This window comes from Conger conger, chromosome 8 (assembly GCF_963514075.1).
Source record: "Conger conger chromosome 8, fConCon1.1, whole genome shotgun sequence".
NCBI lineage: Eukaryota > Metazoa > Chordata > Actinopteri > Anguilliformes > Congridae > Conger > Conger conger.
Genome location: NC_083767.1, coordinates 24,381,366 through 24,394,151, shown reverse-complemented (window position 1 = coordinate 24,394,151; position 12,786 = coordinate 24,381,366). Strand labels below are relative to the sequence as shown.

Sequence of the window (12,786 nt, the reverse complement as noted above, 5' to 3'; positions counted from 1 at the left end):
GTGAACAGGAAGTCAGCCATTTTGAATTTTGTGCATTTTACACGTACTACACTTTTAAGTACTCCTCCTAGGGGGTTCATTGCATTCACACGAAATGTGGTCAAAGTGGTCTCAGGATAGTCATGATACTAATTCCAAAGGATATTTTTGATATCTCAAACGGTATGGTCATGGCGAGGCGTACAATTTTCATGTCACGCCGCGCCAACAGGAAGTTGCCATAAATTCATGGTCTACATTGTCTGATCTGGCTGATATTTTACAAATATGTTCACTGTTAGAGTGTAATCACATCCAAATACCAAGAAGAAATCAATGTTATAGCGCCACCATCTGGCAACGGACGTGAGGTTTTTATCATGTTTGTATGCGTTCCTGCTAAGGTATTCATCACATTCACACCAAATGTAGTCATCATGATCTTAGAATAGTCCTGACCCTAAATGACGAAAGGATTTTTGATATCTCAAACGGTTTGGCAATGGCGAGGCGTATAATACACACGTTACGCCCAAAAACAGGAAGTGGGCTTAATTCCGTTCTACATCATCTGATCGGGCTGATATTTTACAAATATATTCACTTTTGGAGTGCAATCACATCCATATCCACATTCATCTGGGCGTGGCTACACAGCGCCCCCTATGGCTTTTTTCTAATATTGTGGACATATACTTTCACGTAAATGCACCACGTCTGGTAGGCATAAGGGTCTCCTCAAGACACACACATTTCTCATTTGCATCCCTTAACTTTTCCCAACAGGAAGTGAGCTATTTTGGATTTTGTGTGTTTTTAAGTGTTTTTTCACGTACCAAACTTTGAAATACTCTTCCTAGGGGGTTCATCACATTCACACAAAATGTGGTCAGCATGATATTATAGCCCTGACACACAACTATGAACTGATTTTTAACATCTTGGAATGGTATGGCTATGGTCAGCCTTAAAATTAACTTGTAATGCTGCCCAAATAGGAAAATTATATATTAAATAATTTCAAAAAGGTATTAAATTCTACATTGCCTGATGTTGAGGCTACATCTTTTCACATATGTTCATTGTTGGAGTGTCATCACATCCATTAAGCAATAATAGTTTACTATTTTCGCTGGAGACTCATTATCTCCAGTCTTAAAACTTCAACTCAAGTCGCAACTGACTCTCCCATTTCTAATACGCGACTGCCATCTAGTGGCAAAGGTTAGTATTCTTTCTAATTTTCGGTATGGTTTCTCTTTCTTGGATAAAGTGATTTCTCAACGACAAGTTTTGTTTCTTTTTGCGAGCCAGTAACCATAACGATGTATGAGTAACAGCGGCAGCCTACATGACAAAATGTACTGAAAACACCCAGCCCACAGCAACGTTTTTTCTCATCTATCTTAATTAACTCGATTGAATAACTAAAATAAAAAACAGGCTTTTACTGGCAGGAAAGTATCATATATTTAAAAGATTAATACATATAATGCATATATTGCTTTGACGTTCAATGTTATTTGGATTTTTAAAAAACCGTATTGTAGCATTTTAAGGACTCAATACAAAACAGCTGTTCGGAAAGTTGGCTTGAAAACCAAGAAGCCTTATTAAGGAATTCGAGCCGTTTCTATTTGACTTCATTCGATTGAAGTGAATGCCGTAACCCAATTAAATGTAATTCGCGTCGGAATACACATAATAGCCTACACTGTCAACGTGAAATAAAAATATATAGAGGTTTAAATCGATCCTGTATTGGGACATTTGTTATGATGGCTGGTGCAACGGGCATTTTCGGTACCGTTGACCATAATCGAATGCTAGCATTTATATCATTACACTGACCAAGCCCTGTTAAAAAGCACATTTTTGGTTCCTTTGTGAAAACAGTGAAGTTGTCTACACAATCTGTTCTACTCACAGACTAACTGCGTCGCTGTAACTTCCCCCCATTTCTGATACGGCGATTCAATTAATTGGCAGAAAGTGGTACTTTCATTTTTTTCTTCCTTCAAGTGATTTTTCAACGATAGGTTTTTGTTTTTTTCTAGCGAGCCAGTAGGCATAACGATGTATGATTTACAGCTGCAGCCTACGTGACAAAATGTATTGACAACACCCAGCCCGACGTTTCTTTGCATCTATTTTCATTACATGAATTGAATATCTAAAAGAAATATGAAAGACATTTAAAGACTTAAAGACAGGCTTTAACTGGCAGGAGAGTATCATATTTTTAAAAGATTAACACATGAAGTCAAAAAGAAACTTTAGCGTCTGAGGTGGCTCTGCTCGAACGCTGTGTTAACAAGAGACCGTTTTGTTCAACAAAGGTATCACATGCAGGTCGTTGCGAGATGACACGCACGGGCTAACAGCAGCCAGCCAGTCCACTGTCTGTGTGAGTCAAAAAACAGGTCAGCTACGTTGGTTTACATGAATAGAAAACTTTCAGTTAAATCGCCAGCTATGTTAGTTTATTAGGCTTGTCATTAAACACGAATTAAGAGAACATACAATTTCGCTAGGAATGGTAAATTAATATGAAAATACTGTATTGAGGGCAGAGAGTTGGCATCTCTTTTAGATTTGGCTGAACAAATGCGTTTCAGGCAGCATAATTACCAGTGAAATGGAAAAGAATGATGCTGGTTAACTAGACGTTTCGTGCAATATTATCCGACACTTCGTAGAGAAATTATTAAACCAAGATAAAAGGAGACATTTGGCCAATAGATGGCACCCGTGTATAAGCGGGCAGTATAGCGTAATGGTTAGGGCGGTGGATTAAGGCACGCAAATTCAGCCGTTCGATCCCCGCTGCAGCCACAATGAATTTGAATAGGTTCTTGAAGCCAATTGTTTTCATTTTGAGTGCATATTTATGGCCGAATGACTTCTCAAGCGTAAATTGTGCCTCCCCGTGTAAAAACTATGGAAATTAATTAATCTCTGCTCTCCATACAGGACTGTAGCATGTTATCACAATGTGCAAGCAAGAAGTAATTTTTGTTTCATTCTACATTGTCTGATGTGGCAAAAACTTCACACATGTTCATTTTTGGAGTGTAATCTCATCAATATACCAAGACAGGCTCAATGGCATAGCGCCACCATCTGGCAACAGGAAGTGGCTTTAATTTTACTTGACATCTTCCAATTTGGCTGAAAATGTACAAATATGTTAATTATTGGAGTGTAATCAAATCCATAAACCATACACGGCTCAATATTATAGCGCCAGCATCTGGCAACAGGAAGTGGCTTTAATTTTACTCGACATCTTCCAATTTGGCTGAAAATATACAAATATGTTCATGTTTGGAGTGAAATCAAATCCATAAACCATACACAGCTCAATATTATAGCGCCACCATCTGGCAATAGGAAGTGAGGCTTATATCATTGATGCATTCCAATAGCAGCAGCAACATCTTCATTGATCAAAGGGGAATTCCTGTGCACACTATTCGTTGTCCAGGAAGGTGATTATTTCCAAAGTGTGTACATATTGTGAAAAATGTCATTGGCACAACTGTGCCACCAAGGCGGTTGCGCCCATGGTGCTTGGGCCCGTTCATTGCTGCTTGCAGCTATATTTAGGGCCCAAGCACCGTAGGGTGCGAAGGACCCTATTGTTATTGTAAAGATTATTATTATTATTATTATTATTATTATTATTATTATTATTATTCTTTCTCTTCCGTCAAATGGGCATTTTTGAGGGCCTTGCCATGGCTAAAAAGTCTTGAAATTTTGCAGACACATCAGAAGTGGTGGCCGTCAGGATCTATCAGATGCTCAGACCTGGGTGTGGCCGAGGGACTCCACAGCGCCCCCTATTGCGCTGAACCCCCCCCCCCCCCGCATTGTTGTCTATTGTGGGCAGGCACCTTTAGCTACATGAACCTAATTTGGTACGCATGTGTGGCTCCTCAGTTGAAACACATTTCTCATTCGCATTGATGCAAATATGCGAACAGGAAGTCAGCCATTTTGAATTTTATGCGTTTTCACATGTACTACACTTTTAAGTACTCCTCCTAGGCGGTTCATCGCATTCACACCAAATGTGGTAAGAATGGTCTCAAGATAGTCATGATTCTAAATTGCCAGGATATTTTTGATATCTCAAACGATATGGTCATGGCGAGGCGTACAATTTTTATGTCACGCCGCGCCAAAAGGAAGTGGCCATAATTTTGTGGTTTACATCGTCTGATCTGGCTGATATTTTACAAATATGTTCATTGTGTGAGTATACTCACATCCATGTCCCAAGAAGAAGTCAATGTTATAGCGCCACCATCTGGCAACAGGAAGTGAGGTTTTTATCATATTTGTATGTGTTCCTGCTAGGGTATTCATCACATTCACACCAAATGTAGTCAGCATGATCTTAGGATAGTCCTGACGCTAAAAGCCAAAGGGATTTTTGATATCTCAAACGGTTTGGCAATGGCGAGGCGTACAATACACACGTTACGAGCGAAAACAGGAAGTGGGCTTAATTCCGTTCTACATCGTCTGATTCGGCTGATATTTTTCAGATATATTCACTGTTGGAGTGCAATCACATCCATATCCACATACATCTGGGCGTGGCTACGCAGCGCCCCCTATGGTTCTTTTCTAATATTGTGGACATATACTTTCACGTTAATTCACAGAATATTTTATGCATATGGGTCTCCTCAAGACACACACATTTCTCATTTGCATCCCTTAACTTTTCCAAACAGGAAGTGAGCTATTCTGGATTTTGTGTGTTTTTAAGTGTTTTTACACGTACCAAACTCTGAAATACTCCTCCTAGGGGGTTCATCACATTCACACCAAATGTGGTGAGAATGGTCTCAGGATAATCCTGATGCTAAATTGAAAGGATATTTCTGATATGTCAAACGGTACGGCTATGGCGAGGCGTACAATTTGAGGTCTCGCCGCGGCAACAGGAAGTGGTCGTAATTTCATTCTAGATGGTCTGATCTGGTTGATATTACACAGATATGTTCGTTGTGGGAGTGTAATCACATCCATATCCCAAAAATGACTCAATGTTATAGCGCCACCATCTGGCAACAGGAAGTGGCCTTCATTTTACTCGACATCTTCCGATGTGGCCGAAAATTTAGAAATATGTATATTGTTGGAGTGTAATTAAATCCATATTCCAAAAACGACTCAATGTTATAGCGCCACCATCTGGAAACTAGAACATTGAATTGACCTTAATTTAACTCAACATCTTCCAATGTGGCTTAAAATTTAGAAATAGGTTTATTATTGGAGTGTAATCAAATTCAAAAACCATACACGGCTCAATACTATAGCGCCACCATTTGGCAACAGGAAGTGAGTCTTATATCATTGATGCATTCCAATAGCAACACCAACATCTTCATTGATCAAAGGGGAATTCCTGTGCACACTATACGTTGCAAAGGAAGGTGATTATTTCCAAAGTGTGTACATATTGTGAAACATTACATTGGCACAACTATGCCACCAAGGCGGTTGCGCCCATGGTGCTTGGGCCCGTTCATTGCTGCTTGCAGCTATATTTATTATTATTATTCTTTTTTCTATATGCAAATGGGCCTTTTTGAGGTGCTTGCCATGCATAAAAAGTCTGGGAATTTTGCACACACATCAGAAATGAGGACCTTCAGGATCGCTCAGATGCTCAGACCTGGGCGTCGCTGAGGAACTCCACAGCGCCCCCTATCGCATTGTCATCTATTGTGGGCAGGCACTTTGAGCTACCTTCACAAAATTTAGGACGCATATAGCACTCCTCGGACCAAAAACATTTCTAATTCGCATCTAATCAAATATACAAACAGGAAGTCAGCCATTTTGGATTTTGTGCGTTTTACACGTACTGCACTTTTAAGTACTCCTCCTAGGGGGTTCATCACATTCACACCACCTGTGGTCAGAATGGTCTCAGGATATTCATGATGCTAAATTGCCAGGATATTTTTGATAGCTGAAACGGGACGGTCCTAGGGAGGCGTAGAATTTTTATGTCACGCGGCGCCAACAGGAAGTGGCCGTAATTTCATGGTCTACATTCTCTGATCTGGCTGATATTTTAGAAATATGTTTATTGTTGGAGTATAATCACATCCATATCCCAAGAACGGGTCAATGTTATAGCGCCACCATCTGGCAACAGGAAGTGAGGTCTTTATCATATTTGTATGCCTTCCTGCTAGGGCATTCATCACATTCACACGAAATGTGGTCAGCATGATTTCAGGATAGTCATGACCATAAGCTGTGAAGGGATTTTTGATATCTCAAACGGTATGGAAATGGCGAGTCGTACAGTACACATATTGCGTGCAAAAAAATGATTTTTTTTTCGACATCGTCCGATCTGGCTGATATTTTATAAACATGTTCACTGTTGGAGTACAATATTAAATATATACATATCAATCGGGGCGTGGCTAGACAGCGCCCCCTATAATTATTATTCTCTTTTTTTTCAATGTATTTTGCATTTTTGAGGTGCTTGCCATGGATGGAAACTAATGGAATTTTGCACACACATGAGAAGTGTTGGCTGTCAGGATGTATCAGATGCTCAGACCTGGGCGTGGCCGAGGGACTCCACAGCGCCCCCTAAAGCTTTGTCTTCTATTGTGGACAGGCACTTTGAGCTATTTTGAAGTCAGCCATTTTGAATTTTGTGCATTTTTCAGCCATTTTGAATTTTGTGCATTTTACACGTACTACACTTTTAAGTACTCCTCTTAGGGGGTTCATTGCATTCACACGAAATGGGGTCAAAGTGGTCTGAGGATAGTCATGATACTAATTCCAAAGGATATTTTTGATATCTCAAACGGTATGGTCATGGCGAGGCGTACAATTTTCATGTCACGCCGCGCCAACAGGAAGTAGCCATAAATTCATGGTCTACATTGTCTAATCTGGCTGATATTTTACAAATATGTTCACTGTTAGAGTGTAATCACATCCAAATACCAAGAAGAAATCAATGTTATAGCGCCACCATCTGGCAACGGAAGTGAAGTTTTTATCATGTTTGTATGCGTTCCTGCTAGGGTATTCATCACATTCACACCAAATGTAGTCATCATGATCTTAGAATAGTCCTGACCCTAAATGACGAAAGGATTTTTGATATCTCAAACGGTTTGGCAATGGCGAGGCGTATAATACACACGTTACGCCCAAAAACAGGAAGTGAGCTTAATTCCGTTCTACATCATCTGATCGGGCTGATATTTTACAAATATATTCACTTTTGGAGTGCAATCACATCCATATCCACATTCACCTGGGCGTGGCTACACAGCGCCCCCTATGGCTTTTTTCTAATATTGTGGACATATACTTTCACATAAAATGCACCACGTCTGGTAGCCATAAGGGTCTCCTCAAGACACACACATTTCTCATTTGCATCCCTTAACTTTTCCCAACAGGAAGTGAGCTATTTTGGATTTTGTGTGTTTTTAAGTGTTTTTTAACGTACCAAACTTTGAAATACTCTTCCTAGGGGGTTCATCACATTCACACAAAATGTGGTCAGCATGATATTATAGCCCTGACACACAACTATGAACTGATTTTTAATATCTTGGAATGGTATGGCTCTGGTCAGCCTTAAAATTAACTTGTAATGCTACCCAAACAGTTTATGTTTTAATACAATTATGTATTAAATAATTTCAAAAAGGTATTAAATTCTACATTGCCTGATTTTGAGGCTAACACTTTTCACATATGTTCATTGTTGGAGTGTCATCACATCCATTAAGCAATAATAGTTCGCTATTTTCGCTGGAGACTCATTATATCCAGTCTTAAAACTTCAACGCAAGTCGCAAATGACTCTCCCATTTCTAATACGCGACTGCCATCTACTGGCAAAAGTTGGTATTGCATATATCTTGCAATGACGTTCAATGTTATTTGGTTTAAAAAAAACCGTGTTGTAGCATTTTAAGGACTCAATACAAAACAGCTGTTCGGAAAGTTAGCTTGAAAATCAAGAATCCTTATTAAGGAATTCGAGCCGTTTCTATTTGACTTCATTCGGTTGAAGTGAATGCCGTAACCCAATTAAATGTAATTCGCGTCGGAATACACATAATAGCCTACACTGTCAACGTGAAATAAAAATATATAGAGGTTTAAATCGATCCTATATTGGGACATTTGTTATGATGGCTGGTGCAACGGGCATTTTCGGTACCGTTGACCATAATCGAATGCTAGCATTTATATCATTACACTGACCAAGTCCTGTTAAAAAGCACATCACCTTTGTGGAAACAGTGAAGTTGTCTACACAATCTATTCTACTCACAGACTAACTGCGTCGCTGTAACTTCCCCCCATTTCTGATACGGGGATTCCATTTATTGGCAGAAAGTGGAACTTTTATATTTTTCTTCCTTCAAGTGATTTTTCAACGATATGTTTTTTTTTTTTTTTCAAGCGAGCCAGTAGGCATAACGATGTATGATTTACAGCTGCAGTCTACGTGACAAAATGTATTGACAACACCCAGCCCGACGTTTCTTTGCATCTATTTTCATTTTTGAATAGAATATCTGAAATAAATATTAAAGACATTTAATGACTGTCTTTAATTGGCAGGAGAGTAGCATATATTTAAAAAAGTCAAAAGTCAAAAAGAAACGTTTACGTTTGAGATGGCTGTGGTCGAACTCTGTGTTAACATGAGACCGTTATGTTCAACAAAGGTATGGCATGCAGGTCGTTGCGAGATGACGCGCATTGGCTAACAGCAGCCAGCCTGTCCACTGTCTGTGTGAGTCAAAAAACAGGTCAGCTACGTTTGTTTACATGAATAGAAAACTTTCAGTTAAATCGCCAGCTATGTTAGTTTATTTTGCTTGTCATTAAACACGAATTAAGAGAACATACAATTTCGCTAGGAATTTTTGACTTAATATGAAAATACCGGATTGAGGGCAGAGACTTGGCATCTCCTTTAGATTTGGCTGAACAAATGCGTTTCAGGCAGCATAATTACCGGTGAAATGGAAAAGAATGATGCTGGCTAACGAGACGTTTAATGCAATATTATCCGACACTTCGGAGAGAAATTATTTAACCAAGATAAAAGGAAACATACAACTTTTGGCCAATAGATGGGGTACGTGTATAAGAGGGCAGTAGAGCTTAATGGTTCAGACAGTGGATTAAGACATGCAAGGTCCGCGGTTCCATCCCCGGTGCGGCCACAATAAAGTTGAATAGTTTCTTTACGCCAATGGTTTTATTTTGAGTGCATATTTATAACCGAATGACTTCTCAAGCGTAAATTCTGCCTCCCGCTGTAAAATCTATTGAAATTAATTCATCTCTGCTCTCCATACAGGACTGGAGCATATTATTACAATGTGCAAGCAAGAAGTAATTTTTGTTTCATTCTACATTGTCTGATGTGGCAGAAACTTCACACATGTTCATTTTTGGAGTGTAATCTCATCCATATACCAAGAAAGGCTCAATGGCATAGCGCCACCATCTGGCAACAGGAAGTGGCTTTAATTTTACTTGACATCTTCCAATTTGGCTGAAAATGTACAAATATGTTAATTATTGGAGTGTAATCAAATCCATAAAGCATACACGGCTCAATATTATAGCGCCACCATCTGGCAACAGGAAGTGGCTTTAATTTTACTCGACATCTTCCAATTTGGCTGAAAATGTACAAATATGTTCATTTTTGGAGTGAAATCAAATCCATAAACCATACACAGCTCAATATTATAGCGCCACCATCTGGCAATAGGAAGTGAGGCTTATATCATTGATGCATTCCAATAGCAGCAGCAACATCTTCATTGATCAAAGGGGAATTCCTGTGCACACTATTCGTTGTCCAGGAAGGTGATTATTTCCAAAGTGTGTACATATTGTGAAACATGTCATTGGCACAACTGTGCCACCAAGGCGGTTGCGCCCATGGTGCTTGGGCCCGTTCATTGCTGCTTGCAGCTATATTTATTATTATTATTACAAGTGACCGTGACTTAAGCCGGAAGTGGCCGGAGTTTCATCCAGCAACTGTTTGATCAGTCCCAACGCGTTGTTATAGTTACTTCTGACTATTAGCTTTACAAATAATTGTTTGTCATTCCTGTAGTCCATCCAGGGGCTTTGCTATTTGAAATGAAAATCAGCAGAATAATTTTGTAATTGGGAAGTTGTAAATTGCAGAAAAATAAAAGGAAAGTCAGGCCAAATTCCCCAAAACACCAAGAACATAAGAAGAAAGCAAATCCATATGGAAGTCACAGGATGCAAGGCATATAGGCTAGAACTGGCACAGCTGACAAACAAGAGAGTAAACCAACTATTTACAGAACAGCCAATAGACAAATAGTCAATAGACAAATTATATTCTAAATCAGAAATCAGATTAGTCTGCACGTTGCATGCTGAAACGAGTTGAAGGGACACGCTGGGTAAGTTTTTCTAAACACTGTGCAATGTATTCAGGACATTTCGGTTTTGTTGATTTTTGCAAAGTGCAACGTTGTATAGGAACCCTGACGTTTATGTTACAGATTCCTTGCTGTAGCCAATGAAAATAAATAATAATACCAATAATAATAAAATACGCCAATTCTCCGATCATCACAGATAGTAATTACTTGTACAGCACTCGTGTTCGGAAAAATGTATTAATTAATTAAACGTGATGGCTACACGTCTCGTCTTTGGTATTTTGGATCACCCCTAATGGATATCTTTATTGGAGGAGCAATGTATAAACAAATTACTACTGCGTAATATTATTTGCAATTACACATTTGAATTTTATTCAGCAAGCTTTATTTTGTACTTTATTTTATTGGCTTATTTATTTTGTACTTACAGTATGAGAGCACTAATTTCAGCGAAATAATGGGATTGGGATGTAATGTATTAGGAATTTGTGTTAACTGGCACTTCAGCTTTTTCCATCATCAAAATGTCTATATTACTGCTTATATGATCCAACTGTTTAAAAAAGGCAAGCTATAGAAGATTGCAGCTGAATAATTTTCATATAAAACGTTTTGTTGCTTGTAATGTGTTTTTCACATCAAGCACATGCCATATCATTGACTTTTACAGTAGACGGTCACCCAAAAAAATGACCCTGGATCGGTTTCAGCTGGGTTTGGAAAGCAGAGGTTGCCTTTAAATATATTTTGAATGTCTGACAGTGGTTGCTGGCTGAATGAGACTGAGCAGAGGCTGAAAAAACAGTTTTATGTTTTTTTAAAAATGTTTTTTGTTTGCATTTGCTGAAAGCCTCAAAAGACAGGAAATAAAATTGATCAGCCTGCTCTCCATCAAGGCATCAGCACCAATCTCTTGCCTGGGGTTGAGGTCAGGTGATTGTGGATTGTCCTGCATTCCTTTCTCTTTTTTGGTCTTTGAGTAGTTCTTGCAATGCTTTGAAATAACTAATTTATTTATTTAAAAAATTCAAAATCCTAAAACTTTGTTTATTTCCAGGATTACATGAAAAAACCCCACATTTTCAATGTGGTCTCAGACTTTTGGACCCCACTGTATGTAGGTTTCATTGATTAAGTGAAGTAATTTCTCTGGATACTTAGTGATATTTCACCCCAAAATAAAAATCTCTTAGCTGAGAATCCATTTTGCCTAATAGATTCTGTACTGGTCTGAATACCAAAATCAATGGAAAAAATATGAACCAGCTAATTTGTTGCGCTGCTAAATCATACCATACTCATATAATGTAATAATAACAATAAACATTATATTTACAATTTTATATAGCACTTCTCAAGAACCCAAATACTTCATACAATCAGGGGGGGAAAGGACACTACTATGATGACTAACAATACGAATCTGATTATTTTAATTTTTATGTATCCTTTATTTAATTAGCAACAATGCCTGGTATTGAAAAAAACAAGGATAAAAACAAAAAAGTCAGACTTCTTTTCATTGAGGGTCCGTTGTATCTTTTCATCTACTAATGGTTAAGGTTAGGATTTGGGGAATGAAATCTGATCCTAGATCCTATGGGGCAACTGTTCAAACAAGCTAACTTTACAGCATGATCAGAGCCATTTACTAGCTAGCTCTGCTAGCTATGATAGCTATCCATGTTACGGCAGGAAGTGAGAATGAACAGAGAAGATGTCATGCCTCATGCCAGGTGTTGCTATCTGTTGATAGCTGCAAATCTGTTACATTAAGACAATGGTGTTTTGTAAGCTTTTTTCTGCGTGCGACAGCTGTTATAGAATTCGACTGTTACATCAAACTTGCCTTCACCTGGTTGACGTAGGCCTAGCCCTTGATATTATTTATATTAATAATAATAAAATAATAACCTTACCAATGAGTGGGGAAGTTGCCAAACTGCACCCACATCAGAGGATACCGGTATTTTATTTTTTGCCTTATCTACAAACTCCGGAATTCAAGACTGTAACGTCACGTTAGTTGGGGTAACACAAATGTATTTATTTAAGTTGACTAGCTTAATTATAGCTTTAAGGTCACATTTACAGGGAAGGAGGAGTGATAAAAAAACAGTGTTGCGGTTTGAGCATTTTGTGGTTTCAGAAATTACCTATTACCTTTAAGGGTTTATTTTCCCCTTAGCTAAGGAATTACCTGAGGGTGTTGTATATAAACCCTTAGAAGATTTTCTTAGGTAAGGGAAACAGTTAAGTGCTTTGCTGCAGCGGTTGATGTTTTAAGGTAGCAAAATGTTACTGTAACCAGGGATGCTCTCATCGGTTA

At 38.5% G+C, this 12,786-nt stretch overlaps 1 protein-coding gene across 8 annotated transcripts in view; it reads left to right on the top strand.

Moving 5' to 3' along the window:
• Positions 1-12,786, top strand: part of LOC133135751 (lysyl oxidase homolog 3B-like) — a 395,104-nt gene that overhangs the window by 362,192 nt on the left and 20,126 nt on the right. The gene's annotated exons all lie outside the window — the stretch shown is intronic.